The sequence below is a fragment of the Pungitius pungitius genome, unplaced genomic scaffold, assembly GCF_949316345.1.
Source record: "Pungitius pungitius unplaced genomic scaffold, fPunPun2.1 scaffold_34, whole genome shotgun sequence".
In the NCBI taxonomy this organism is placed as follows: Eukaryota; Metazoa; Chordata; class Actinopteri; order Perciformes; family Gasterosteidae; genus Pungitius; species Pungitius pungitius.
Window position 1 is genome coordinate 220,491 of NW_026909849.1, and position 24,058 is coordinate 244,548.

Sequence of the window (24,058 nt, forward strand, 5' to 3'; positions counted from 1 at the left end):
ATGCCAATTGTTAAATGTTGATCAACACTAATTTAGCAACCATCAAACGGAATCAATTTTGATGATATTGTCTAAGTTCCTTATATATCCAACGTTAAAACAACACTAAACATGCATCTCTTCGACAATGTGATGTACTTTTTGTAATTTGTAGGTGTACAATCTGCGGCGCTCGGCAGCTTTCAGAGAGAAGTGAAAAGCTTACGGCACCTGGGATTCCCAGGCGGTCTTCCATCCAGGTACTAACCAGGCCCTGCTCTGCTTAGCTTCCGAGATCAGACGAGATCGGGCGGAACCAGAGAGGTATGGCCGTAAGCTGCTTTTTATCTTTTTCCTAATCCTTTATAATGCGTCAAAAAATTATGTCACGCCTGCCGTTGGCATCTTTGTGTGGGTTAAATAAGGGTATGCAAAGAAGGCTGTGACATCCTATGCCGAAAATTGGATGGACTAGAGAAGACCCGCCCAGGAGTCCCAGCCAATCGGTGGATGGCCATTGCAGTCCCCGCCACCTCAAATGGCCTGACGATGGTATGGACGTAAGCCACCTTTCATCTTCTTCCTATTGCATCTCTTCTACAATGTGAAATACTTTTTACAATTGTGTAGGTGTACAATCTGCGGCGCTGGGCGGCTTTCAGAGAGAGAAGTGAAAAAGCTTACGGCACCTGGGATTCCCAGGCGGTCTTCCATCCAGGTACTAACCAGGCCCTGCTCTGCTTAGCTTCCGAGATCAGACGAGATCGGGCGGAACCAGAGAGGTATGGCCGTAAGCTGCTTTTTATCTTTTTCCTAATCCTTTAGAACGTGTCAAAGATAATCAGAAGAGTTTCTTTTTCTAAAATTGAAGCAGTTCTTAGGATTGGCAAGAGAGGTTCCTAAAACCTGAAGGTAACTTTACTTTTCTTCACTGGCAATTCTAACATGTTGGGTTAGCACCTGTATTTCAACGGCTAAATTACAAACAAAAGTATGCCAATTGTTAAATGTTGATCAACACTAATTTAGCAACCATGAAACGGAATCAATTTTGATGATATTGTCTAAGTTCCTTATATATCCAACGTTAAAACAACACTAAACATGCATCTCTTCGACAATGTGATATACTTTTTGTAATTTGTAGGTGTACAATCTGCGGCGCTCGGCGGCTTTCAGAGAGAAGTGAAAAAGCTTACGGCACCTGGGATTCCCAGGCGGTCTTCCATCCAGGTACTAACCAGGCCCTGCTCTGCTTAGCTTCCGAGATCAGACGAGATCGGGCGGAACCAGAGAGGTATGGCCGTAAGCTGCTTTTTATCTTTTTCCTAATCCTTTATAATGCGTCAAAAAATTATGTCACGCCTGCCGTTGGCATCTTTGTGTGGGTTAAATAAGGGTATGCAAAGAAGGCTGTGATATCCTATGCCGAAAATTGGATGGACTAGAGAAGACCCGCCCAGGAGTCCCAGCCAATCGGTGGATGGCCATTGCAGTCCCCGCCACCTCAAATGGCCTGACGATGGTATGGACGTAAGCCACCTTTCATCTTCTTCCTATTGCATCTCTTCTACAATGTGAAATACTTTTTACAATTGTGTAGGTGTACAATCTGCGGCGCTGGGCGGCTTTCGGAGAGAGAAGTGAAAAAGCTTACGGCACCTGGGATTCCCAGGCGGTCTTCCATCCAGGTACTAACCAGGCCCTGCTCTGCTTAGCTTCCGAGATCAGACGAGATCGGGCGGAACCAGAGAGGTATGGCCGTAAGCTGCTTTTGATCTTTTTCCTAATCCTTTAAAACGTGTCAAAGATAATCAGAAGAGTTTCTTTTTCTAAAATTGAAGCAGTTCTTAGGATTGGCAAGAGAGGTTCCTAAAACCTGAAGGTAACTTTACTTTTCTTCACTGGCAATTCTAACATGTTGGGTTAGCACCTGTATTTCAACGGCTAAATTACAAACAAAAGTAGGCCAATTGTTAAATGTTGATCAACACTAATTTAGCAACCATGAAACGGAATCAATTTTGATGATATTGTCTAAGTTCCTTATATATCCAACGTTAAAACAACACTAAACATGCATCTCTTCGACAATGTGATATACTTTTTGTAATTTGTAGGTGTACAATCTGCGGCGCTCGGCGGCTTTCAGAGAGAAGTGAAAAAGCTTACGGCACCTGGGATTCCCAGGCGGTCTTCCATCCAGGTACTAACCAGGCCCTGCTCTGCTTAGCTTCCGAGATCAGACGAGATCGGGCGGAACCAGAGAGGTATGGCCGTAAGCTGCTTTTTATCTTTTTCCTAATCCTTTATAATGCGTCAAAAAATTATGTCACGCCTGCCGTTGGCATCTTTGTGTGGGTTAAATAAGGGTATGCAAAGCAGGCTGTGACATCCTATGCCGAAAATTGGATGGACTAGAGAAGACCCGCCCAGGAGTCCCAGCCAATCGGTGGATGGCCATTGCAGTCCCCGCCACCTCAAATGGCCTGACGATGGTATGGACGTAAGCCACCTTTCATCTTCTTCCTATTGCATCTCTTCTACAATGTGAAATACTTTTTACAATTGTGTAGGTGTACAATCTGCGGCGCTGGGCGGCTTTCGGAGAGAGAAGTGAAAAAGCTTACGGCACCTGGGATTCCCAGGCGGTCTTCCATCCAGGTACTAACCAGGCCCTGCTCTGCTTAGCTTCCGAGATCAGACGAGATCGGGCGGAACCAGAGAGGTATGGCCGTAAGCTGCTTTAATATCTTTTTCCTAATCCTTTAGAACGTGTCAAAGATAATCAGAAAAGTTTCTTTTTCTAAAATTGAAGCAGTTCTTAGGATTGGCAAGAGAGGTTCCTAAAACCTGAAGGTAACTTTACTTTTCTTCACTGGCAATTCTAACATGTTGGGTTAGCACCTGTATTTCAACGGCTAAATTACAAACAAAAGTATGCCAATTGTTAAATGTTGATCAACACTAATTTAGCAACCATGAAACGGAATCAATTTTGATGATATTGTCTAAGTTCCTTATATATCCAACGTTAAAACAACACTAAACATGCATCTCTTCGACAATGTGATGTACTTTTTGTAATTTGTAGGTGTACAATCTGCGGCGCTCGGCGGCTTTCAGAGAGAAGTGAAAAAGCTTACGGCACCTGGGATTCCCAGGCGGTCTTCCATCCAGGTACTAATCAGGCCCTGCTCTGCTTAGCTTCCGAGATCAGACGAGATCGGGCGGAACCAGAGAGGTATGGCCGTAAGCTGCTTTTTATCTTTTTCCTAATCCTTTATAATGCGTCAAAAAATTATGTCACGCCTGCCGTTGGCATCTTTGTGTGGGTTAAATAAGGGTATGCAAAGCAGGCTGTGACATCCTATGCCGAAAATTGGATGGACTAGAGAAGACCCGCCCAGGAGTCCCAGCCAATCGGTGGATGGCCATTGCAGTCCCCGCCACCTCAAATGGCCTGACGATGGTATGGACGTAAGCCACCTTTCATCTTCTTCCTATTGCATCTCTTCTACAATGTGAAATACTTTTTACAATTGTGTAGGTGTACAATCTGCGGCGCTGGGCGGCTTTCGGAGAGAGAAGTGAAAAAGCTTACGGCACCTGGGATTCCCAGGCGGTCTTCCATCCAGGTACTAACCAGGCCCTGCTCTGCTTAGCTTCCGAGATCAGACGAGATCGGGCGGAACCAGAGAGGTATGGCCGTAAGCTGCTTTTGATCTTTTTCCTAATCCTTTTAAACGTGTCAAAGATAATCAGAAGAGTTTCTTTTTCTAAAATTGAAGCAGTTCTTAGGATTGGCAAGAGAGGTTCCTAAAACCTGAAGGTAACTTTACTTTTCTTCACTGGCAATTCTAACATGTTGGGTTAGCACCTGTATTTCAACGGCTAAATTACAAACAAAAGTAGGCCAATTGTTAAATGTTGATCAACACTAATTTAGCAACCATGAAACGGAATCAATTTTGATGATATTGTCTAAGTTCCTTATATATCCAACGTTAAAACAACACTAAACATGCATCTCTTCGACAATGTGATATACTTTTTGTAATTTGTAGGTGTACAATCTGCGGCGCTCGGCGGCTTTCAGAGAGAAGTGAAAAAGCTTACGGCACCTGGGATTCCCAGGCGGTCTTCCATCCAGGTACTAACCAGGCCCTGCTCTGCTTAGCTTCCGAGATCAGACGAGATCGGGCGGAACCAGAGAGGTATGGCCGTAAGCTGCTTTTTATCTTTTTCCTAATCCTTTATAATGCGTCAAAAAATTATGTCACGCCTGCCGTTGGCATCTTTGTGTGGGTTAAATAAGGGTATGCAAAGCAGGCTGTGACATCCTATGCCGAAAATTGGATGGACTAGAGAAGACCCGCCCAGGAGTCCCAGCCAATCGGTGGATGGCCATTGCAGTCCCCGCCACCTCAAATGGCTTGACGATGGTATGGACGTAAGCCACCTTTCATCTTCTTCCTATTGCATCTCTTCTACAATGTGAAATACTTTTTACAATTGTGTAGGTGTACAATCTGCGGCGCTGGGCGGCTTTCGGAGAGAGAAGTGAAAAAGCTTACGGCACCTGGGATTCCCAGGCGGTCTTCCATCCAGGTACTAACCAGGCCCTGCTCTGCTTAGCTTCCGAGATCAGACGAGATCGGGCGGAACCAGAGAGGTATGGCCGTAAGCTGCTTTTGATCTTTTTCCTAATCCTTTAAAACGTGTCAAAGATAATCAGAAGAGTTTCTTTTTCTAAAATTGAAGCAGTTCTTAGGATTGGCAAGAGAGGTTCCTAAAACCTGAAGGTAACTTTACTTTTCTTCACTGGCAATTCTAACATGTTGGGTTAGCACCTGTATTTCAACGGCTAAATTACAAACAAAAGTAGGCCAATTGTTAAATGTTGATCAACACTAATTTAGCAACCATGAAACGGAATCAATTTTGATGATATTGTCTAAGTTCCTTATATATCCAACGTTAAAACAACACTAAACATGCATCTCTTCGACAATGTGATATACTTTTTGTAATTTGTAGGTGTACAATCTGCGGCGCTCGGCGGCTTTCAGAGAGAAGTGAAAAAGCTTACGGCACCTGGGATTCCCAGGCGGTCTTCCATCCAGGTACTAACCAGGCCCTGCTCTGCTTAGCTTCCGAGATCAGACGAGATCGGGCGGAACCAGAGAGGTATGGCCGTAAGCTGCTTTTTATCTTTTTCCTAATCCTTTATAATGCGTCAAAAAATTATGTCACGCCTGCCGTTGGCATCTTTGTGTGGGTTAAATAAGGGTATGCAAAGCAGGCTGTGACATCCTATGCCGAAAATTGGATGGACTAGAGAAGACCCGCCCAGGAGTCCCAGCCAATCGGTGGATGGCCATTGCAGTCCCCGCCACCTCAAATGGCCTGACGATGGTATGGACGTAAGCCACCTTTCATCTTCTTCCTATTGCATCTCTTCTACAATGTGAAATACTTTTTACAATTGTGTAGGTGTACAATCTGCGGCGCTGGGCGGCTTTCGGAGAGAGAAGTGAAAAAGCTTACGGCACCTGGGATTCCCAGGCGGTCTTCCATCCAGGTACTAACCAGGCCCTGCTCTGCTTAGCTTCCGAGATCAGACGAGATCGGGCGGAACCAGAGAGGTATGGCCGTAAGCTGCTTTTTATCTTTTTCCTAATCCTTTAGAACGTGTCAAAGATAATCAGAAGAGTTTCTTTTTCTAAAATTGAAGCAGTTCTTAGGATTGGCAAGAGAGGTTCCTAAAACCTGAAGGTAACTTTACTTTTCTTCACTGGCAATTCTAACATGTTGGGTTAGCACCTGTATTTCAACGGCTAAATTACAAACAAAAGTATGCCAATTGTTAAATGTTGATCAACACTAATTTAGCAACCATGAAACGGAATCAATTTTGATGATATTGTCTAAGTTCCTTATATATCCAACGTTAAAACAACACTAAACATGCATCTCTTCGACAATGTGATATACTTTTTGTAATTTGTAGGTGTACAATCTGCGGCGCTCGGCGGCTTTCAGAGAGAAGTGAAAAAGCTTACGGCACCTGGGATTCCTAGGCGGTCTTCCATCCAGGTACTAACCAGGCCCTGCTCTGCTTAGCTTCCGAGATCAGACGAGATCGGGCGGAACCAGAGAGGTATGGCCGTAAGCTGCTTTTTATCTTTTTCCTAATCCTTTATAATGCGTCAAAAAATTATGTCACGCCTGCCGTTGGCATCTTTGTGTGGGTTAAATAAGGGTATGCAAAGAAGGCTGTGACATCCTATGCCGAAAATTGGATGGACTAGAGAAGACCCGCCCAGGAGTCCCAGCCAATCGGTGGATGGCCATTGCAGTCCCCGCCACCTCAAATGGCCTGACGATGGTATGGACGTAAGCCACCTTTCATCTTCTTCCTATTGCATCTCTTCTACAATGTGAAATACTTTTTACAATTGTGTAGGTGTACAATCTGCGGCGCTGGGCGGCTTTCGGAGAGAGAAGTGAAAAAGCTTACGGCACCTGGGATTCCCAGGCGGTCTTCCATCCAGGTACTAACCAGGCCCTGCTCTGCTTAGCTTCCGAGATCAGACGAGATCGGGCGGAACCAGAGAGGTATGGCCGTAAGCTGCTTTTGATCTTTTTCCTAATCCTTTAAAACGTGTCAAAGATAATCAGAAGAGTTTCTTTTTCTAAAATTGAAGCAGTTCTTAGGATTGGCAAGAGAGGTTCCTAAAACCTGAAGGTAACTTTACTTTTCTTCACTGGCAATTCTAACATGTTGGGTTAGCACCTGTATTTCAACGGCTAAATTACAAACAAAAGTAGGCCAATTGTTAAATGTTGATCAACACTAATTTAGCAACCATGAAACGGAATCAATTTTGATGATATTGTCTAAGTTCCTTATATATCCAACGTTAAAACAACACTAAACATGCATCTCTTCGACAATGTGATATACTTTTTGTAATTTGTAGGTGTACAATCTGCGGCGCTCGGCGGCTTTCAGAGAGAAGTGAAAAAGCTTACGGCACCTGGGATTCCCAGGCGGTGTTCCATCCAGGTACTAACCAGGCCCTGCTCTGCTTAGCTTCCGAGATCAGACGAGATCGGGCGGAACCAGAGAGGTATGGCCGTAAGCTGCTTTTTATCTTTTTCCTAATCCTTTATAATGCGTCAAAAAATTATGTCACGCCTGCCGTTGGCATCTTTGTGTGGGTTAAATAAGGGTATGCAAAGCAGGCTGTGACATCCTATGCCGAAAATTGGATGGACTAGAGAAGACCCGCCCAGGAGTCCCAGCCAATCGGTGGATGGCCATTGCAGTCCCCGCCACCTCAAATGGCCTGACGATGGTATGGACGTAAGCCACCTTTCATCTTCTTCCTATTGCATCTCTTCTACAATGTGAAATACTTTTTACAATTGTGTAGGTGTACAATCTGCGGCGCTGGGCGGCTTTCGGAGAGAGAAGTGAAAAAGCTTACGGCACCTGGGATTCCCAGGCGGTCTTCCATCCAGGTACTAACCAGGCCCTGCTCTGCTTAGCTTCCGAGATCAGACGAGATCGGGCGGAACCAGAGAGGTATGGCCGTAAGCTGCTTTAATATCTTTTTCCTAATCCTTTAGAACGTGTCAAAGATAATCAGAAAAGTTTCTTTTTCTAAAATTGAAGCAGTTCTTAGGATTGGCAAGAGAGGTTCCTAAAACCTGAAGGTAACTTTACTTTTCTTCACTGGCAATTCTAACATGTTGGGTTAGCACCTGTATTTCAACGGCTAAATTACAAACAAAAGTATGCCAATTGTTAAATGTTGATCAACACTAATTTAGCAACCATGAAACGGAATCAATTTTGATGATATTGTCTAAGTTCCTTATATATCCAACGTTAAAACAACACTAAACATGCATCTCTTCGACAACGTGATATACTTTTTGTAATTTGTAGGTGTACAATCTGCGGCGCTCGGCGGCTTTCAGAGAGAAGTGAAAAAGCTTACGGCACCTGGGATTCCCAGGCGGTCTTCCATCCAGGTACTAACCAGGCCCTGCTCTGCTTAGCTTCCGAGATCAGACGAGATCGGGCGGAACCAGAGAGGTATGGCCGTAAGCTGCTTTAATATCTTTTTCCTAATCCTTTAGAACGTGTCAAAGATAATCAGAAAAGTTTCTTTTTCTAAAATTGAAGCAGTTCTTAGGATTGGCAAGAGAGGTTCCTAAAACCTGAAGGTAACTTTACTTTTCTTCACTGGCAATTCTAACATGTTGGGTTAGCACCTGTATTTCAACGGCTAAATTACAAACAAAAGTATGCCAATTGTTAAATGTTGATCAACACTAATTTAGCAACCATGAAACGGAATCAATTTTGATGATATTGTCTAAGTTCCTTATATATCCAACGTTAAAACAACACTAAACATGCATCTCTTCGACAACGTGATATACTTTTTGTAATTTGTAGGTGTACAATCTGCGGCGCTCGGCGGCTTTCAGAGAGAAGTGAAAAAGCTTACGGCACCTGGGATTCCCAGGCGGTCTTCCATCCAGGTACTAACCAGGCCCTGCTCTGCTTAGCTTCCGAGATCAGACGAGATCGGGCGGAACCAGAGAGGTATGGCCGTAAGCTGCTTTTTATCTTTTTCCTAATCCTTTATAATGCGTCAAAAAATTATGTCACGCCTGCCGTTGGCATCTTTGTGTGGGTTAAATAAGGGTATGCAAAGAAGGCTGTGACATCCTATGCCGAAAATTGGATGGACTAGAGAAGACCCGCCCAGGAGTCCCAGCCAATCGGTGGATGGCCATTGCAGTCCCCGCCACCTCAAATGGCCTGACGATGGTATGGACGTAAGCCACCTTTCATCTTCTTCCTATTGCATCTCTTCTACAATGTGAAATACTTTTTACAATTGTGTAGGTGTACAATCTGCGGCGCTGGGCGGCTTTCGGAGAGAGAAGTGAAAAAGCTTACGGCACCTGGGATTCCCAGGCGGTCTTCCATCCAGGTACTAACCAGGCCCTGCTCTGCTTAGCTTCCGAGATCAGACGAGATCGGGCGGAACCAGAGAGGTATGGCCGTAAGCTGCTTTAATATCTTTTTCCTAATCCTTTAGAACGTGTCAAAGATAATCAGAAAAGTTTCTTTTTCTAAAATTGAAGCAGTTCTTAGGATTGGCAAGAGAGGTTCCTAAAACCTGAAGGTAACTTTACTTTTCTTCACTGGCAATTCTAACATGTTGGGTTAGCACCTGTATTTCAACGGCTAAATTACAAACAAAAGTATGCCAATTGTTAAATGTTGATCAACACTAATTTAGCAACCATGAAACGGAATCAATTTTGATGATATTGTCTAAGTTCCTTATATATCCAACGTTAAAACAACACTAAACATGCATCTCTTCGACAATGTGATGTACTTTTTGTAATTTGTAGGTGTACAATCTGCGGCGCTCGGCAGCTTTCAGAGAGAAGTGAAAAGCTTACGGCACCTGGGATTCCCAGGCGGTCTTCCATCCAGGTACTAACCAGGCCCTGCTCTGCTTAGCTTCCGAGATCAGACGAGATCGGGCGGAACCAGAGAGGTATGGCCGTAAGCTGCTTTTTATCTTTTTCCTAATCCTTTAGAACGTGTCAAAGATAATCAGAAGAGTTTCTTTTTCTAAAATTGAAGCAGTTCTTAGGATTGGCAAGAGAGGTTCCTAAAACCTGAAGGTAACTTTACTTTTCTTCACTGGCAATTCTAACATGTTGGGTTAGCACCTGTATTTCAACGGCTAAATTACAAACAAAAGTAGGCCAATTGTTAAATGTTGATCAACACTAATTTAGCAACCATGAAACGGAATCAATTTTGATGATATTGTCTAAGTTCCTTATATATCCAACGTTAAAACAACACTAAACATGCATCTCTTCGACAATGTGATATACTTTTTGTAATTTGTAGGTGTACAATCTGCGGCGCTCGGCGGCTTTCAGAGAGAAGTGAAAAAGCTTACGGCACCTGGGATTCCCAGGCGGTCTTCCATCCAGGTACTAACCAGGCCCTGCTCTGCTTAGCTTCCGAGATCAGACGAGATCGGGCGGAACCAGAGAGGTATGGCCGTAAGCTGCTTTTTATCTTTTTCCTAATCCTTTATAATGCGTCAAAAAATTATGTCACGCCTGCCGTTGGCATCTTTGTGTGGGTTAAATAAGGGTATGCAAAGAAGGCTGTGACATCCTATGCCGAAAATTGGATGGACTAGAGAAGACCCGCCCAGGAGTCCCAGCCAATCGGTGGATGGCCATTGCAGTCCCCGCCACCTCAAATGGCCTGACGATGGTATGGACGTAAGCCACCTTTCATCTTCTTCCTATTGCATCTCTTCTACAATGTGAAATACTTTTTACAATTGTGTAGGTGTACAATCTGCGGCGCTGGGCGGCTTTCGGAGAGAGAAGTGAAAAAGCTTACGGCACCTGGGATTCCCAGGCGGTCTTCCATCCAGGTACTAACCAGTCCCTGCTCTGCTTAGCTTCCGAGATCAGACGAGATCGGGCGGAACCAGAGAGGTATGGCCGTAAGCTGCTTTTTATCTTTTTCCTAATCCTTTAGAACGTGTCAAAGATAATCAGAAAAGTTTCTTTTTCTAAAATTGAAGCAGTTCTTAGGATTGGCAAGAGAGGTTCCTAAAACCTGAAGGTAACTTTACTTTTCTTCACTGGCAATTCTAACATGTTGGGTTAGCACCTGTATTTCAACGGCTAAATTACAAACAAAAGTAGGCCAATTGTTAAATGTTGATCAACACTAATTTAGCAACCATGAAACGGAATCAATTTTGATGATATTGTCTAAGTTCCTTATATATCCAACGTTAAAACAACACTAAACATGCATCTCTTCGACAATGTGATATACTTTTTGTAATTTGTAGGTGTACAATCTGCGGCGCTCGGCGGCTTTCAGAGAGAAGTGAAAAAGCTTACGGCACCTGGGATTCCCAGGCGGTCTTCCATCCAGGTACTAACCAGGCCCTGCTCTGCTTAGCTTCCGAGATCAGACGAGATCGGGCGGAACCAGAGAGGTATGGCCGTAAGCTGCTTTTTATCTTTTTCCTAATCCTTTATAATGCGTCAAAAAATTATGTCACGCCTGCCGTTGGCATCTTTGTGTGGGTTAAATAAGGGTATGCAAAGAAGGCTGTGACATCCTATGCCGAAAATTGGATGGACTAGAGAAGACCCGCCCAGGAGTCCCAGCCAATCGGTGGATGGCCATTGCAGTCCCCGCCACCTCAAATGGCCTGACGATGGTATGGACGTAAGCCACCTTTCATCTTCTTCCTATTGCATCTCTTCTACAATGTGAAATACTTTTTACAATTGTGTAGGTGTACAATCTGCGGCGCTGGGCGGCTTTCGGAGAGAGAAGTGAAAAAGCTTACGGCACCTGGGATTCCCAGGCGGTCTTCCATCCAGGTACTAACCAGGCCCTGCTCTGCTTAGCTTCCGAGATCAGACGAGATCGGGCGGAACCAGAGAGGTATGGCCGTAAGCTGCTTTTTATCTTTTTCCTAATCCTTTATAATGCGTCAAAAAATTATGTCACGCCTGCCGTTGGCATCTTTGTGTGGGTTAAAAAAGGGTATGCAAAGAAGGCTGTGACATCCTATGCCGAAAATTGGATGGACTAGAGAAGACCCGCCCAGGAGTCCCAGCCAATCGGTGGATGGCCATTGCAGTCCCCGCCACCTCAAATGGCCTGACGATGGTATGGACGTAAGCCACCTTTCATCTTCTTCCTATTGCATCTCTTCTACAATGTGAAATACTTTTTACAATTGTGTAGGTGTACAATCTGCGGCGCTGGGCGGCTTTCGGAGAGAGAAGTGAAAAAGCTTACGGCACCTGGGATTCCCAGGCGGTCTTCCATCCAGGTACTAACCAGGCCCTGCTCTGCTTAGCTTCCGAGATCAGACGAGATCGGGCGGAACCAGAGAGGTATGGCCGTAAGCTGCTTTTTATCTTTTTCCTAATCCTTTATAATGCGTCAAAAAATTATGTCACGCCTGCCGTTGGCATCTTTGTGTGGGTTAAATAAGGGTATGCAAAGAAGGCTGTGATATCCTATGCCGAAAATTGGATGGACTAGAGAAGACCCGCCCAGGAGTCCCAGCCAATCGGTGGATGGCCATTGCAGTCCCCGCCACCTCAAATGGCCTGACGATGGTATGGACGTAAGCCACCTTTCATCTTCTTCCTATTGCATCTCTTCTACAATGTGAAATACTTTTTACAATTGTGTAGGTGTACAATCTGCGGCGCTGGGCGGCTTTCGGAGAGAGAAGTGAAAAAGCTTACGGCACCTGGGATTCCCAGGCGGTCTTCCATCCAGGTACTAACCAGGCCCTGCTCTGCTTAGCTTCCGAGATCAGACGAGATCGGGCGGAACCAGAGAGGTATGGCCGTAAGCTGCTTTAATATCTTTTTCCTAATCCTTTAGAACGTGTCAAAGATAATCAGAAAAGTTTCTTTTTCTAAAATTGAAGCAGTTCTTAGGATTGGCAAGAGAGGTTCCTAAAACCTGAAGGTAACTTTACTTTTCTTCACTGGCAATTCTAACATGTTGGGTTAGCACCTGTATTTCAACGGCTAAATTACAAACAAAAGTAGGCCAATTGTTAAATGTTGATCAACACTAATTTAGCAACCATGAAACGGAATCAATTTTGATGATATTGTCTAAGTTCCTTATATATCCAACGTTAAAACAACACTAAACATGCATCTCTTCGACAATGTGATATACTTTTTGTAATTTGTAGGTGTACAATCTGCGGCGCTCGGCGGCTTTCAGAGAGAAGTGAAAAAGCTTACGGCACCTGGGATTCCCAGGCGGTCTTCCATCCAGGTACTAACCAGGCCCTGCTCTGCTTAGCTTCCGAGATCAGACGAGATCGGGCGGAACCAGAGAGGTATGGCCGTAAGCTGCTTTTTATCTTTTTCCTAATCCTTTAGAACGTGTCAAAGATAATCAGAAAAGTTTCTTTTTCTAAAATTGAAGCAGTTCTTAGGATTGGCAAGAGAGGTTCCTAAAACCTGAAGGTAACTTTACTTTTCTTCACTGGCAATTCTAACATGTTGGGTTAGCACCTGTATTTCAACGGCTAAATTACAAACAAAAGTATGCCAATTGTTAAATGTTGATCAACACTAATTTAGCAACCATGAAACGGAATCAATTTTGATGATATTGTCTAAGTTCCTTATATATCCAACGTTAAAACAACACTAAACATGCATCTCTTCGACAATGTGATGTACTTTTTGTAATTTGTAGGTGTACAATCTGCGGCGCTCGGCAGCTTTCAGAGAGAAGTGAAAAAGCTTACGGCACCTGGGATTCCCAGGCGGTCTTCCATCCAGGTACTAACCAGGCCCTGCTCTGCTTAGCTTCCGAGATCAGACGAGATCGGGCGGAACCAGAGAGGTATGGCCGTAAGCTGCTTTTTATCTTTTTCCTAATCCTTTATAATGCGTCAAAAAATTATGTCACGCCTGCCGTTGGCATCTTTGTGTGGGTTAAATAAGGGTATGCAAAGAAGGCTGTGACATCCTATGCCGAAAATTGGATGGACTAGAGAAGACCCGCCCAGGAGTCCCAGCCAATCGGTGGATGGCCATTGCAGTCCCCGCCACCTCAAATGGCCTGACGATGGTATGGACGTAAGCCACCTTTCATCTTCTTCCTATTGCATCTCTTCTACAATGTGAAATACTTTTTACAATTGTGTAGGTGTACAATCTGCGGCGCTGGGCGGCTTTCGGAGAGAGAAGTGAAAAAGCTTACGGCACCTGGGATTCCCAGGCGGTCTTCCATCCAGGTACTAACCAGGCCCTGCTCTGCTTAGCTTCCGAGATCAGACGAGATCGGGCGGAACCAGAGAGGTATGGCCGTAAGCTGCTTTAATATCTTTTTCCTAATCCTTTAGAACGTGTCAAAGATAATCAGAAAAGTTTCTTTTTCTAAAATTGAAGCAGTTCTTAGGATTGGCAAGAGAGGTTCCTAAAACCTGAAGGTAACTTTACTTTTCTTCACTGGCAATTCTAACATGTTGGGTTAGCACCTGTATTTCAACGGCTAAATTACAAACAAAAGTAGGCCAATTGTTAAATGTTGATCAACACTAATTTAGCAACCATGAAACGGAATCAATTTTGATGATATTGTCTAAGTTCCTTATATATCCAACGTTAAAACAACACTAAACATGCATCTCTTCGACAATGTGATATACTTTTTGTAATTTGTAGGTGTACAATCTGCGGCGCTCGGCGGCTTTCAGAGAGAAGTGAAAAAGCTTACGGCACCTGGGATTCCCAGGCGGTCTTCCATCCAGGTACTAACCAGGCCCTGCTCTGCTTAGCTTCCGAGATCAGACGAGATCGGGCGGAACCAGAGAGGTATGGCCGTAAGCTGCTTTTTATCTTTTTCCTAATCCTTTATAATGCGTCAAAAAATTATGTCACGCCTGCCGTTGGCATCTTTGTGTGGGTTAAATAAGGGTATGCAAAGAAGGCTGTGACATCCTATGCCGAAAATTGGATGGACTAGAGAAGACCCGCCCAGGAGTCCCAGCCAATCGGTGGATGGCCATTGCAGTCCCCGCCACCTCAAATGGCCTGACGATGGTATGGACGTAAGCCACCTTTCATCTTCTTCCTATTGCATCTCTTCTACAATGTGAAATACTTTTTACAATTGTGTAGGTGTACAATCTGCGGCGCTGGGCGGCTTTCGGAGAGAGAAGTGAAAAAGCTTACGGCACCTGGGATTCCCAGGCGGTCTTCCATCCAGGTACTAACCAGGCCCTGCTCTGCTTAGCTTCCGAGATCAGACGAGATCGGGCGGAACCAGAGAGGTATGGCCGTAAGCTGCTTTAATATCTTTTTCCTAATCCTTTAGAACGTGTCAAAGATAATCAGAAAAGTTTCTTTTTCTAAAATTGAAGCAGTTCTTAGGATTGGCAAGAGAGGTTCCTAAAACCTGAAGGTAACTTTACTTTTCTTCACTGGCAATTCTAACATGTTGGGTTAGCACCTGTATTTCAACGGCTAAATTACAAACAAAAGTAGGCCAATTGTTAAATGTTGATCAACACTAATTTAGCAACCATGAAACGGAATCAATTTTGATGATATTGTCTAAGTTCCTTATATATCCAACGTTAAAACAACACTAAACATGCATCTCTTCGACAATGTGATATACTTTTTGTAATTTGTAGGTGTACAATCTGCGGCGCTCGGCGGCTTTCAGAGAGAAGTGAAAAAGCTTACGGCACCTGGGATTCCCAGGCGGTCTTCCATCCAGGTACTAACCAGGCCCTGCTCTGCTTAGCTTCCGAGATCAGACGAGATCGGGCGGAACCAGAGAGGTATGGCCGTAAGCTGCTTTTTATCTTTTTCCTAATCCTTTATAATGCGTCAAAAAATTATGTCACGCCTGCCGTTGGCATCTTTGTGTGGGTTAAATAAGGGTATGCAAAGCAGGCTGTGACATCCTATGCCGAAAATTGGATGGACTAGAGAAGACCCGCCCAGGAGTCCCAGCCAATCGGTGGATGGCCATTGCAGTCCCCGCCACCTCAAATGGCCTGACGATGGTATGGACGTAAGCCACCTTTCATCTTCTTCCTATTGCATCTCTTCTACAATGTGAAATACTTTTTACAATTGTGTAGGTGTACAATCTGCGGCGCTGGGCGGCTTTCGGAGAGAGAAGTGAAAAAGCTTACGGCACCTGGGATTCCCAGGCGGTCTTCCATCCAGGTACTAACCAGGCCCTGCTCTGCTTAGCTTCCGAGATCAGACGAGATCGGGCGGAACCAGAGAGGTATGGCCGTAAGCTGCTTTTTATCTTTTTCCTAATCCTTTAGAACGTGTCAAAGATAATCAGAAGAGTTTCTTTTTCTAAAATTGAAGCAGTTCTTAGGATTGGCAAGAGAGGTTCCTAAAACCTGAAGGTAACTTTACTTTTCTTCACTGGCAATTCTAACATGTTGGGTTAGCACCTGTATTTCAACGGCTAAATTACAAACAAAAGTATGCCAATTGTTAAATGTTGATCAACACTAATTTAGCAACCATGAAACGGAATCAATTTTGATGATATTGTCTAAGTTCCTTATATATCCAACGTTAAAACAACACTAAACATGCATCTCTTCGACAATGTGATATACTTTTTGTAATTTGTAGGTGTACAATCTGCGGCGCTCGGCGGCTTTCAGAGAGAAGTGAAAAAGCTTACGGCACCTGGGATTCCCAGGCGGTCTTCCATCCAGGTACTAACCAGGCCCTGCTCTGCTTAGCTTCCGAGATCAGACGAGATCGGGCGGAACCAGAGAGGTATGGCCGTAAGCTGCTTTTTATCTTTTTCCTAATCCTTTATAATGCGTCAAAAAATTATGTCACGCCTGCCGTTGGCATCTTTGTGTGGGTTAAATAAGGGTATGCAAAGAAGGCTGTGACATCCTATGCCGAAAATTGGATGGACTAGAGAAGACCCGCCCAGGAGTCCCAGCCAATCGGTGGATGGCCATTGCAGTCCCCGCCACCTCAAATGGCCTGACGATGGTATGGACGTAAGCCACCTTTCATCTTCTTCCTATTGCATCTCTTCTACAATGTGAAATACTTTTTACAATTGTGTAGGTGTACAATCTGCGGCGCTGGGCGGCTTTCGGAGAGAGAAGTGAAAAAGCTTACGGCACCTGGGATTCCCAGGCGGTCTTCCATCCAGGTACTAACCAGGCCCTGCTCTGCTTAGCTTCCGAGATCAGACGAGATCGGGCGGAACCAGAGAGGTATGGCCGTAAGCTGCTTTTGATCTTTTTCCTAATCCTTTAAAACGTGTCAAAGATAATCAGAAGAGTTTCTTTTTCTAAAATTGAAGCAGTTCTTAGGATTGGCAAGAGAGGTTCCTAAAACCTGAAGGTAACTTTACTTTTCTTCACTGGCAATTCTAACATGTTGGGTTAGCACCTGTATTTCAACGGCTAAATTACAAACAAAAGTATGCCAATTGTTAAATGTTGATCAACACTAATTTAGCAACCATGAAACGGAATCAATTTTGATGATATTGTCTAAGTTCCTTATATATCCAACGTTAAAACAACACTAAACATGCATCTCTTCGACAATGTAATGTACTTTTTGTAATTTGTAGGTGTACAATCTGCGGCGCTCGGCAGCTTTCAGAGAGAAGTGAAAAAGCTTACGGCACCTGGGATTCCCAGGCGGTCTTCCATCCAGGTACTAACCAGGCCCTGCTCTGCTTAGCTTCCGAGATCAGACGAGATCGGGCGGAACCAGAGAGGTATGGCCGTAAGCTGCTTTTTATCTTTTTCCTAATCCTTTAAAACGTGTCAAAGATAATCAGAAGAGTTTCTTTTTCTAAAATTGAAGCAGTTCTTAGGATTGGCAAGAGAGGTTCCTAAAACCTGAAGGTAACTTTACTTTTCTTCACTGGCAATTCTAACATGTTGGGTTAGCACCTGTATTTCAACGGCAAAATTACAAACAAAAGTAGGCCAATTGTTAAATGTTGATCAACACTAATTTAGCAACCATGAAACGGAATCAATTTTGATGATATTGTCTAAGTTCCTTATATATCCAACGTTAAAACAACACTAAACATGCATCTCTTCGACAATGTGATGTACTTTTTGTAATTTGTAGGTGTACAATCTGCGGCGCTCGGCGGCTTTCAGAGAGAAGTGAAAAAGCTTACGGCACCTGGGATTCCCAGGCGGTCTTCCATCCAGGTACTAACCAGGCCCTGCTCTGCTTAACTTCCGAGATCAGACGAGATCGGGCGGAACCAGAGAGGTATGGCCGTAAGCTGCTTTTTATCTTTTTCCTAATCCTTTATAATGCGTCAAAAAATTATGTCACGCCTGCCGTTGGCATCTTTGTGTGGGTTAAATAAGGGTATGCAAAGAAGGCTGTGACATCCTATGCCGAAAATTGGATGGACTAGAGAAGACCCGCCCAGAAGTCCCAGCCAATCGGTGGATGGCCATTGCAGTCCCCGCCACCTCAAATGGCCTGACGATGGTATGGACGTAAGCCACCTTTCATCTTCTTCCTATTGCATCTCTTCTACAATGTGAAATACTTTTTACAATTGTGTAGGTGTACAATCTGCGGCGCTGGGCGGCTTTCGGAGAGAGAAGAGAAAAAGCTTACGGCACCTGGGATCCCCAGGCGGTCTTCCATCCAGGTACTAACCAGGCCCTGCTCTGCTTAGCTTCCGAGATCAGACGAGATCGGGCGGAACCAGAGAGGTATGGCCGTACGCTGCTTTTTATCTTTTTCCTAATCCTTTAAAACGTGTCAAAGATAATCAGAAGAGTTTCTTTTTCTAAAATTGAAGCAGTTCTTAGGATTGGCAAGAGAGGTTCCTAAAACCTGAAGGTAACTTTACTTTTCTTCACTGGCAATTCTAACATGTTGGGTTAGCACCTGTATTTCAACGGCTAAATTACAAACAAAAGTAGGCCAATTGTTAAATGTTGATCAACACTAATTTAGCAACCATGAAACGGAATCAATTTTGATGATATTGTCTAAGTTCCTTATATATCCAACGTTAAAACAACACTAAACATGCATCTCTTCGACAATGTGATATACTTTTTGTAATTTGTAGGTGTACAATCTGCGGCGCTCGGCGGCTTTCAGAGAGAAGTGAAAAAGCTTACGGCACCTGGGATTCCCAGGCGGTCTTCCATCCAGGTACTAACCAGGCCCTGCTCTGCTTAGCTTCCGAGATCAGACGAGATCGGGCGGAACCAGAGAGGTATGGCCGTAAGCTGCTTTTTATCTTTTTCCTAATCCTTTAGAACGTGTCAAAGATAATCAGAAGAGTTTCTTTTTCTAAAATTGAAGCAGTTCTTAGGATTGGCAAGAGAGGTTCCTAAAACCTGAAGGTAACTTTACTTTTCTTCACTGGCAATTCTAACATGTTGGGTTAGCACCTGTATTTCAACGGCTAAATTACAAACAAAAGTATGCCAATTGTTAAATGTTGATCAACACTAATTTAGCAACCATGAAACGGAATCAATTTTGATGATATTGTCTAAGTTCCTTATATATCCAACGTTAAAACAACACTAAACATGCATCTCTTCGACAATGTGATGTACTTTTTGTAATTTGTAGGTGTACAATCTGCGGCGCTCGGCAGCTTTCAGAGAGAAGTGAAAAGCTTACGGCACCTGGGATTCCCAGGCGGTCTTCCATCCAGGTACTAACCAGGCCCTGCTCTGCTTAGCTTCCGAGATCAGACGAGATCGGGCGGAACCAGAGAGGTATGGCCGTAAGCTGCTTTTTATCTTTTTCCTAATCCTTTAAAACGTGTCAAAGATAATCAGAAGAGTTTCTTTTTCTAAAATTGAAGCAGTTCTTAGGATTGGCAAGAGAGGTTCCTAAAACCTGAAGGTAACTTTACTTTTCTTCACTGGCAATTCTAACATGTTGGGTTAGCACCTGTATTTCAACGGCTAAATTACAAACAAAAGTAGGCCAATTGTTAAATGTTGATCAACACTAATTTAGCAACCATGAAACGGAATCAATTTTGATGATATTGTCTAAGTTCCTTATATATCCAACGTTAAAACAACACTAAACATGCATCTCTTCGACAATGTGATGTACTTTTTGTAATTTGTAGGTGTACAATCTGCGGCGCTCGGCAGCTTTCAGAGAGAAGTGAAAAGCTTACGGCACCTGGGATTCCCAGGCGGTCTTCCATCCAGGTACTAACCAGGCCCTGCTCTGCTTAGCTTCCGAGATCAGACGAGATCGGGCGGAACCAGAGAGGTATGGCCGTAAGCTGCTTTTTATCTTTTTCCTAATCCTTTAAAACGTGTCAAAGATAATCAGAAGAGTTTCTTTTTCTAAAATTGAAGCAGTTCTTAGGATTGGCAAGAGAGGTTCCTAAAACCTGAAGGTAACTTTACTTTTCTTCACTGGCAATTCTAACATGTTGGGTTAGCACCTGTATTTCAACGGCTAAATTACAAACAAAAGTAGGCCAATTGTTAAATGTTGATCAACACTAATTTAGCAACCATGAAACGGAATCAATTTTGATGATATTGTCTAAGTTCCTTATATATCCAACGTTAAAACAACACTAAACATGCATCTCTTCGACAATGTGATATACTTTTTGTAATTTGTAGGTGTACAATCTGCGGCGCTCGGCGGCTTTCAGAGAGAAGTGAAAAAGCTTACGGCACCTGGGATTCCCAGGCGGTCTTCCATCCAGGTACTAACCAGGCCCTGCTCTGCTTAGCTTCCGAGATCAGACGAGATCGGGCGGAACCAGAGAGGTATGGCCGTAAGCTGCTTTTTATCTTTTTCCTAATCCTTTAAAACGTGTCAAAGATAATCAGAAGAGTTTCTTTTTCTAAAATTGAAGCAGTTCTTAGGATTGGCAAGAGAGGTTCCTAAAACCTGAAGGTAACTTTACTTTTCTTCACTGGCAATTCTAACATGTTGGGTTAGCACCTGTATTTCAACGGCTAAATTACAAACAAAAGTAGGCCAATTGTTAAATGTTGATCAACACTAATTTAGCAACCATGAAACGGAATCAATTTTGATGATATTGTCTAAGTTCCTTATATATCCAACGTTAAAACAACACTAAACATGCATCTCTTCGACAATGTGATATACTTTTTGTAATTTGTAGGTGTACAATCTGCGGCGCTCGGCGGCTTTCAGAGAGAAGTGAAAAAGCTTACGGCACCTGGGATTCCCAGGCGGTCTTCCATCCAGGTACTAACCAGGCCCTGCTCTGCTTAGCTTCCGAGATCAGACGAGATCGGGCGGAACCAGAGAGGTATGGCCGTAAGCTGCTTTTTATCTTTTTCCTAATCCTTTATAATGCGTCAAAAAATTATGTCACGCCTGCCGTTGGCATCTTTGTGTGGGTTAAATAAGGGTATGCAAAGAAGGCTGTGACATCCTATGCCGAAAATTGGATGGACTAGAGAAGACCCGCCCAGGAGTCCCAGCCAATCGGTGGATGGCCATTGCAGTCCCCGCCACCTCAAATGGCCTGACGATGGTATGGACGTAAGCCACCTTTCATCTTCTTCCTATTGCATCTCTTCTACAATGTGAAATACTTTTTACAATTGTGTAGGTGTACAATCTGCGGCGCTGGGCGGCTTTCGGAGAGAGAAGTGAAAAAGCTTACGGCACCTGGGATTCCCAGGCGGTCTTCCATCCAGGTACTATCCAGGCCCTGCTCTGCTTAGCTTCCGAGATCAGACGAGATCGGGCGGAACCAGAGAGGTATGGCCGTAAGCTGCTTTAATATCTTTTTCCTAATCCTTTAGAACGTGTCAAAGATAATCAGAAAAGTTTCTTTTTCTAAAATTGAAGCAGTTCTTAGGATTGGCAAGAGAGGTTCCTAAAACCTGAAGGTAACTTTACTTTTCTTCACTGGCAATTCTAACATGTTGGGTTAGCACCTGTATTTCAACGGCTAAATTACAAACAAAAGTATGCCAATTGTTAAATGTTGATCAACACTAATTTAGCAACCATGAAACGGAATCAATTTTGATGATATTGTCTAAGTTCCTTATATATCCAACGTTAAAACAACACTAAACATGCATCTCTTCGACAATGTGATGTACTTTTTGTAATTTGTAGGTGTACAATCTGCGGCGCTCGGCGGCTTTCAGAGAGAAGTGAAAAAGCTTACGGCACCTGGGATTCCCAGGCGGTCTTCCATCCAGGTACTAACCAGGCCCTGCTCTGCTTAACTTCCGAGATCAGACGAGATCGGGCGGAACCAGAGAGGTATGGCCGTAAGCTGCTTTTTATCTTTTTCCTAATCCTTTATAATGCGTCAAAAAATTATGTCACGCCTGCCGTTGGCATCTTTGTGTGGGTTAAATAAGGGTATGCAAAGAAGGCTGTGACATCCTATGCCGAAAATTGGATGGACTAGAGAAGACCCGCCCAGAAGTCCCAGCCAATCGGTGGATGGCCATTGCAGTCCCCGCCACCTCAAATGGCCTGACGATGGTATGGACGTAAGCCACCTTTCATCTTCTTCCTATTGCATCTCTTCTACAATGTGAAATACTTTTTACAATTGTGTAGGTGTACAATCTGCGGCGCTGGGCGGCTTTCGGAGAGAGAAGAGAAAAAGCTTACGGCACCTGGGATCCCCAGGCGGTCTTCCATCCAGGTACTAACCAGATCCTGCTCTGCTTAGCTTCCGAGATCAGACGAGATCGGGCGGAACCAGAGAGGTATGGCCGTACGCTGCTTTTTATCTTTTTCCTAATCCTTTAAAACGTGTCAAAGATAATCAGAAGAGTTTCTTTTTCTAAAATTGAAGCAGTTCTTAGGATTGGCAAGAGAGGTTCCTAAAACCTGAAGGTAACTTTACTTTTCTTCACTGGCAATTCTAACATGTTGGGTTAGCACCTGTATTTCAACGGCTAAATTACAAACAAAAGTAGGCCAATTGTTAAATGTTGATCAACACTAATTTAGCAACCATGAAACGGAATCAATTTTGATGATATTGTCTAAGTTCCTTATATATCCAACGTTAAAACAACACTAAACATGCATCTCTTCGACAATGTGATATACTTTTTGTAATTTGTAGGTGTACAATCTGTGGCGCTCGGCGGCTTTCAGAGAGAAGTGAAAAAGCTTACGGCACCTGGGATTCCCAGGCGGTCTTCCATCCAGGTACTAACCAGGCCCTGCTCTGCTTAGCTTCCGAGATCAGACGAGATCGGGCGGAACCAGAGAGGTATGGCCGTAAGCTGCTTTTTATCTTTTTCCTAATCCTTTAAAACGTGTCAAAGATAATCAGAAGAGTTTCTTTTTCTAAAATTGAAGCAGTTCTTAGGATTGGCAAGAGAGGTTCCTAAAACCTGAAGGTAACTTTACTTTTCTTCACTGGCAATTCTAACATGTTGGGTTAGCACCTGTATTTCAACGGCTAAATTACAAACAAAAGTAGGCCAATTGTTAAATGTTGATCAACACTAATTTAGCAACCATGAAACGGAATCAATTTTGATGATATTGTCTAAGTTCCTTATATATCCAACGTTAAAACAACACTAAACATGCATCTCTTCGACAATGTGATATACTTTTTGTAATTTGTAGGTGTACAATCTGCGGCGCTCGGCGGCTTTCAGAGAGAAGTGAAAAAGCTTACGGCACCTGGGATTCCCAGGCGGTCTTCCATCCAGGTACTAACCAGGCCCTGCTCTGCTTAGCTTCCGAGATCAGACGAGATCGGGCGGAACCAGAGAGGTATGGCCGTAAGCTGCTTTTTATCTTTTTCCTAATCCTTTATAATGCGTCAAAAAATTATGTCACGCCTGCCGTTGGCATCTTTGTGTGGGTTAAATAAGGGTATGCAAAGAAGGCTGTGACATCCTATGCCGAAAATTGGATGGACTAGAGAAGACCCGCCCAGGAGTCCCAGCCAATCGGTGGATGGCCATTGCAGTCCCCGCCACCTCAAATGGCCTGACGATGGTATGGACGTAAGCCACCTTTCATCTTCTTCCTATTGCATCTCTTCTACAATGTGAAATACTTTTTACAATTGTGTAGGTGTACAATCTGCGGCGCTGGGCGGCTTTCGGAGAGAGAAGTGAAAAAGCTTACGGCACCTGGGATTCCCAGGCGGTCTTCCATCCAGGTACTATCCAGGCCCTGCTCTGCTTAGCTTCCGAGATCAGACGAGATCGGGCGGAACCAGAGAGGTATGGCCGTAAGCTGCTTTAATATCTTTTTCCTAATCCTTTAGAACGTGTCAAAGATAATCAGAAAAGTTTCTTTTTCTAAAATTGAAGCAGTTCTTAGGATTGGCAAGAGAGGTTCCTAAAACCTGAAGGTAACTTTACTTTTCTTCACTGGCAATTCTAACATGTTGGGTTAGCACCTGTATTTCAACGGCTAAATTACAAACAAAAGTATGCCAATTGTTAAA

The 24,058-nt window shown here is 43.8% G+C and overlaps 48 non-coding genes and 1 pseudogene across 48 annotated transcripts; all 49 read right to left on the reverse strand.

Annotated features, from left to right (window-relative positions):
- Window positions 1–198: 198 nt before the first annotated feature.
- On the reverse strand, window positions 199–317 carry LOC134114899 (5S ribosomal RNA). Its single transcript, XR_009947260.1, has one exon. It is a non-coding gene; the product is annotated as a 5S ribosomal RNA (ribosomal RNA).
- Window positions 318–656: 339 nt separating this feature from the next.
- LOC134114900 (5S ribosomal RNA) lies at window positions 657–775 on the reverse strand. The gene has a single exon (XR_009947261.1). It is a non-coding gene; the product is annotated as a 5S ribosomal RNA (ribosomal RNA).
- A 396-nt stretch (window positions 776–1,171) lies between these two features.
- On the reverse strand, window positions 1,172–1,290 carry LOC134114901 (5S ribosomal RNA). Its single transcript, XR_009947262.1, has one exon. It is a non-coding gene; the product is annotated as a 5S ribosomal RNA (ribosomal RNA).
- Window positions 1,291–1,629: 339 nt separating this feature from the next.
- Window positions 1,630–1,748, reverse strand: LOC134114902 (5S ribosomal RNA). The gene has a single exon (XR_009947263.1). It is a non-coding gene; the product is annotated as a 5S ribosomal RNA (ribosomal RNA).
- Window positions 1,749–2,144: 396 nt separating this feature from the next.
- On the reverse strand, window positions 2,145–2,263 carry LOC134114903 (5S ribosomal RNA). Its single transcript, XR_009947264.1, has one exon. It is a non-coding gene; the product is annotated as a 5S ribosomal RNA (ribosomal RNA).
- Window positions 2,264–2,602: 339 nt separating this feature from the next.
- On the reverse strand, window positions 2,603–2,721 carry LOC134114904 (5S ribosomal RNA). The gene has a single exon (XR_009947265.1). It is a non-coding gene; the product is annotated as a 5S ribosomal RNA (ribosomal RNA).
- Window positions 2,722–3,118: 397 nt separating this feature from the next.
- Window positions 3,119–3,237, reverse strand: LOC134114281 (5S ribosomal RNA). The gene has a single exon (XR_009946647.1). It is a non-coding gene; the product is annotated as a 5S ribosomal RNA (ribosomal RNA).
- A 339-nt stretch (window positions 3,238–3,576) lies between these two features.
- On the reverse strand, window positions 3,577–3,695 carry LOC134114906 (5S ribosomal RNA). The gene has a single exon (XR_009947266.1). It is a non-coding gene; the product is annotated as a 5S ribosomal RNA (ribosomal RNA).
- A 396-nt stretch (window positions 3,696–4,091) lies between these two features.
- LOC134114908 (5S ribosomal RNA) lies at window positions 4,092–4,210 on the reverse strand. Its single transcript, XR_009947268.1, has one exon. It is a non-coding gene; the product is annotated as a 5S ribosomal RNA (ribosomal RNA).
- A 339-nt stretch (window positions 4,211–4,549) lies between these two features.
- LOC134114909 (5S ribosomal RNA) lies at window positions 4,550–4,668 on the reverse strand. The gene has a single exon (XR_009947269.1). It is a non-coding gene; the product is annotated as a 5S ribosomal RNA (ribosomal RNA).
- Window positions 4,669–5,064: 396 nt separating this feature from the next.
- LOC134114910 (5S ribosomal RNA) lies at window positions 5,065–5,183 on the reverse strand. Its single transcript, XR_009947270.1, has one exon. It is a non-coding gene; the product is annotated as a 5S ribosomal RNA (ribosomal RNA).
- Window positions 5,184–5,522: 339 nt separating this feature from the next.
- LOC134114911 (5S ribosomal RNA) lies at window positions 5,523–5,641 on the reverse strand. Its single transcript, XR_009947272.1, has one exon. It is a non-coding gene; the product is annotated as a 5S ribosomal RNA (ribosomal RNA).
- Window positions 5,642–6,037: 396 nt separating this feature from the next.
- Window positions 6,038–6,156, reverse strand: LOC134114382 (5S ribosomal RNA). The gene has a single exon (XR_009946748.1). It is a non-coding gene; the product is annotated as a 5S ribosomal RNA (ribosomal RNA).
- A 339-nt stretch (window positions 6,157–6,495) lies between these two features.
- On the reverse strand, window positions 6,496–6,614 carry LOC134114912 (5S ribosomal RNA). The gene has a single exon (XR_009947273.1). It is a non-coding gene; the product is annotated as a 5S ribosomal RNA (ribosomal RNA).
- A 396-nt stretch (window positions 6,615–7,010) lies between these two features.
- LOC134114386 (5S ribosomal RNA) lies at window positions 7,011–7,129 on the reverse strand. Its single transcript, XR_009946752.1, has one exon. It is a non-coding gene; the product is annotated as a 5S ribosomal RNA (ribosomal RNA).
- Window positions 7,130–7,468: 339 nt separating this feature from the next.
- LOC134114913 (5S ribosomal RNA) lies at window positions 7,469–7,587 on the reverse strand. Its single transcript, XR_009947274.1, has one exon. It is a non-coding gene; the product is annotated as a 5S ribosomal RNA (ribosomal RNA).
- A 397-nt stretch (window positions 7,588–7,984) lies between these two features.
- LOC134114914 (5S ribosomal RNA) lies at window positions 7,985–8,103 on the reverse strand. Its single transcript, XR_009947275.1, has one exon. It is a non-coding gene; the product is annotated as a 5S ribosomal RNA (ribosomal RNA).
- A 397-nt stretch (window positions 8,104–8,500) lies between these two features.
- Window positions 8,501–8,619, reverse strand: LOC134114915 (5S ribosomal RNA). Its single transcript, XR_009947276.1, has one exon. It is a non-coding gene; the product is annotated as a 5S ribosomal RNA (ribosomal RNA).
- Window positions 8,620–8,958: 339 nt separating this feature from the next.
- On the reverse strand, window positions 8,959–9,077 carry LOC134114916 (5S ribosomal RNA). Its single transcript, XR_009947278.1, has one exon. It is a non-coding gene; the product is annotated as a 5S ribosomal RNA (ribosomal RNA).
- Window positions 9,078–9,473: 396 nt separating this feature from the next.
- Window positions 9,474–9,592, reverse strand: LOC134114917 (5S ribosomal RNA). Its single transcript, XR_009947279.1, has one exon. It is a non-coding gene; the product is annotated as a 5S ribosomal RNA (ribosomal RNA).
- Window positions 9,593–9,988: 396 nt separating this feature from the next.
- LOC134114919 (5S ribosomal RNA) lies at window positions 9,989–10,107 on the reverse strand. The gene has a single exon (XR_009947281.1). It is a non-coding gene; the product is annotated as a 5S ribosomal RNA (ribosomal RNA).
- Window positions 10,108–10,446: 339 nt separating this feature from the next.
- On the reverse strand, window positions 10,447–10,565 carry LOC134114653 (5S ribosomal RNA). Its single transcript, XR_009947020.1, has one exon. It is a non-coding gene; the product is annotated as a 5S ribosomal RNA (ribosomal RNA).
- A 396-nt stretch (window positions 10,566–10,961) lies between these two features.
- Window positions 10,962–11,080, reverse strand: LOC134114920 (5S ribosomal RNA). Its single transcript, XR_009947282.1, has one exon. It is a non-coding gene; the product is annotated as a 5S ribosomal RNA (ribosomal RNA).
- Window positions 11,081–11,419: 339 nt separating this feature from the next.
- Window positions 11,420–11,538, reverse strand: LOC134114921 (5S ribosomal RNA). Its single transcript, XR_009947283.1, has one exon. It is a non-coding gene; the product is annotated as a 5S ribosomal RNA (ribosomal RNA).
- A 339-nt stretch (window positions 11,539–11,877) lies between these two features.
- On the reverse strand, window positions 11,878–11,996 carry LOC134114922 (5S ribosomal RNA). The gene has a single exon (XR_009947284.1). It is a non-coding gene; the product is annotated as a 5S ribosomal RNA (ribosomal RNA).
- Window positions 11,997–12,335: 339 nt separating this feature from the next.
- LOC134114923 (5S ribosomal RNA) lies at window positions 12,336–12,454 on the reverse strand. Its single transcript, XR_009947285.1, has one exon. It is a non-coding gene; the product is annotated as a 5S ribosomal RNA (ribosomal RNA).
- Window positions 12,455–12,851: 397 nt separating this feature from the next.
- On the reverse strand, window positions 12,852–12,970 carry LOC134114925 (5S ribosomal RNA). The gene has a single exon (XR_009947287.1). It is a non-coding gene; the product is annotated as a 5S ribosomal RNA (ribosomal RNA).
- Window positions 12,971–13,366: 396 nt separating this feature from the next.
- LOC134114926 (5S ribosomal RNA) lies at window positions 13,367–13,485 on the reverse strand. The gene has a single exon (XR_009947288.1). It is a non-coding gene; the product is annotated as a 5S ribosomal RNA (ribosomal RNA).
- Window positions 13,486–13,824: 339 nt separating this feature from the next.
- Window positions 13,825–13,943, reverse strand: LOC134114927 (5S ribosomal RNA). The gene has a single exon (XR_009947289.1). It is a non-coding gene; the product is annotated as a 5S ribosomal RNA (ribosomal RNA).
- A 397-nt stretch (window positions 13,944–14,340) lies between these two features.
- Window positions 14,341–14,459, reverse strand: LOC134114928 (5S ribosomal RNA). The gene has a single exon (XR_009947290.1). It is a non-coding gene; the product is annotated as a 5S ribosomal RNA (ribosomal RNA).
- A 339-nt stretch (window positions 14,460–14,798) lies between these two features.
- Window positions 14,799–14,917, reverse strand: LOC134114929 (5S ribosomal RNA). The gene has a single exon (XR_009947291.1). It is a non-coding gene; the product is annotated as a 5S ribosomal RNA (ribosomal RNA).
- Window positions 14,918–15,314: 397 nt separating this feature from the next.
- On the reverse strand, window positions 15,315–15,433 carry LOC134114931 (5S ribosomal RNA). Its single transcript, XR_009947293.1, has one exon. It is a non-coding gene; the product is annotated as a 5S ribosomal RNA (ribosomal RNA).
- Window positions 15,434–15,772: 339 nt separating this feature from the next.
- Window positions 15,773–15,891, reverse strand: LOC134114932 (5S ribosomal RNA). Its single transcript, XR_009947294.1, has one exon. It is a non-coding gene; the product is annotated as a 5S ribosomal RNA (ribosomal RNA).
- Window positions 15,892–16,287: 396 nt separating this feature from the next.
- On the reverse strand, window positions 16,288–16,406 carry LOC134114933 (5S ribosomal RNA). Its single transcript, XR_009947295.1, has one exon. It is a non-coding gene; the product is annotated as a 5S ribosomal RNA (ribosomal RNA).
- Window positions 16,407–16,745: 339 nt separating this feature from the next.
- On the reverse strand, window positions 16,746–16,864 carry LOC134114934 (5S ribosomal RNA). Its single transcript, XR_009947296.1, has one exon. It is a non-coding gene; the product is annotated as a 5S ribosomal RNA (ribosomal RNA).
- A 396-nt stretch (window positions 16,865–17,260) lies between these two features.
- Window positions 17,261–17,379, reverse strand: LOC134114935 (5S ribosomal RNA). Its single transcript, XR_009947297.1, has one exon. It is a non-coding gene; the product is annotated as a 5S ribosomal RNA (ribosomal RNA).
- A 396-nt stretch (window positions 17,380–17,775) lies between these two features.
- LOC134115146 (5S ribosomal RNA) lies at window positions 17,776–17,894 on the reverse strand. Its single transcript, XR_009947508.1, has one exon. It is a non-coding gene; the product is annotated as a 5S ribosomal RNA (ribosomal RNA).
- A 339-nt stretch (window positions 17,895–18,233) lies between these two features.
- Window positions 18,234–18,352, reverse strand: LOC134114716 (5S ribosomal RNA). Its single transcript, XR_009947083.1, has one exon. It is a non-coding gene; the product is annotated as a 5S ribosomal RNA (ribosomal RNA).
- A 396-nt stretch (window positions 18,353–18,748) lies between these two features.
- LOC134114936 (5S ribosomal RNA) lies at window positions 18,749–18,867 on the reverse strand. The gene has a single exon (XR_009947298.1). It is a non-coding gene; the product is annotated as a 5S ribosomal RNA (ribosomal RNA).
- Window positions 18,868–19,262: 395 nt separating this feature from the next.
- On the reverse strand, window positions 19,263–19,381 carry LOC134114937 (5S ribosomal RNA). Its single transcript, XR_009947299.1, has one exon. It is a non-coding gene; the product is annotated as a 5S ribosomal RNA (ribosomal RNA).
- Window positions 19,382–19,776: 395 nt separating this feature from the next.
- On the reverse strand, window positions 19,777–19,895 carry LOC134114938 (5S ribosomal RNA). The gene has a single exon (XR_009947300.1). It is a non-coding gene; the product is annotated as a 5S ribosomal RNA (ribosomal RNA).
- A 396-nt stretch (window positions 19,896–20,291) lies between these two features.
- LOC134114939 (5S ribosomal RNA) lies at window positions 20,292–20,410 on the reverse strand. The gene has a single exon (XR_009947301.1). It is a non-coding gene; the product is annotated as a 5S ribosomal RNA (ribosomal RNA).
- A 396-nt stretch (window positions 20,411–20,806) lies between these two features.
- Window positions 20,807–20,925, reverse strand: LOC134114940 (5S ribosomal RNA). The gene has a single exon (XR_009947302.1). It is a non-coding gene; the product is annotated as a 5S ribosomal RNA (ribosomal RNA).
- A 339-nt stretch (window positions 20,926–21,264) lies between these two features.
- Window positions 21,265–21,383, reverse strand: LOC134114271 (5S ribosomal RNA). The gene has a single exon (XR_009946637.1). It is a non-coding gene; the product is annotated as a 5S ribosomal RNA (ribosomal RNA).
- Window positions 21,384–21,780: 397 nt separating this feature from the next.
- LOC134114107 (5S ribosomal RNA) lies at window positions 21,781–21,899 on the reverse strand. The gene has a single exon (XR_009946473.1). It is a non-coding gene; the product is annotated as a 5S ribosomal RNA (ribosomal RNA).
- Window positions 21,900–22,238: 339 nt separating this feature from the next.
- LOC134114768 (5S ribosomal RNA) lies at window positions 22,239–22,357 on the reverse strand (annotated as a pseudogene).
- Window positions 22,358–22,753: 396 nt separating this feature from the next.
- On the reverse strand, window positions 22,754–22,872 carry LOC134114942 (5S ribosomal RNA). The gene has a single exon (XR_009947304.1). It is a non-coding gene; the product is annotated as a 5S ribosomal RNA (ribosomal RNA).
- A 396-nt stretch (window positions 22,873–23,268) lies between these two features.
- On the reverse strand, window positions 23,269–23,387 carry LOC134114943 (5S ribosomal RNA). Its single transcript, XR_009947305.1, has one exon. It is a non-coding gene; the product is annotated as a 5S ribosomal RNA (ribosomal RNA).
- A 339-nt stretch (window positions 23,388–23,726) lies between these two features.
- Window positions 23,727–23,845, reverse strand: LOC134114272 (5S ribosomal RNA). Its single transcript, XR_009946638.1, has one exon. It is a non-coding gene; the product is annotated as a 5S ribosomal RNA (ribosomal RNA).
- Between the last annotated feature and the right edge of the window lie 213 nt (window positions 23,846–24,058).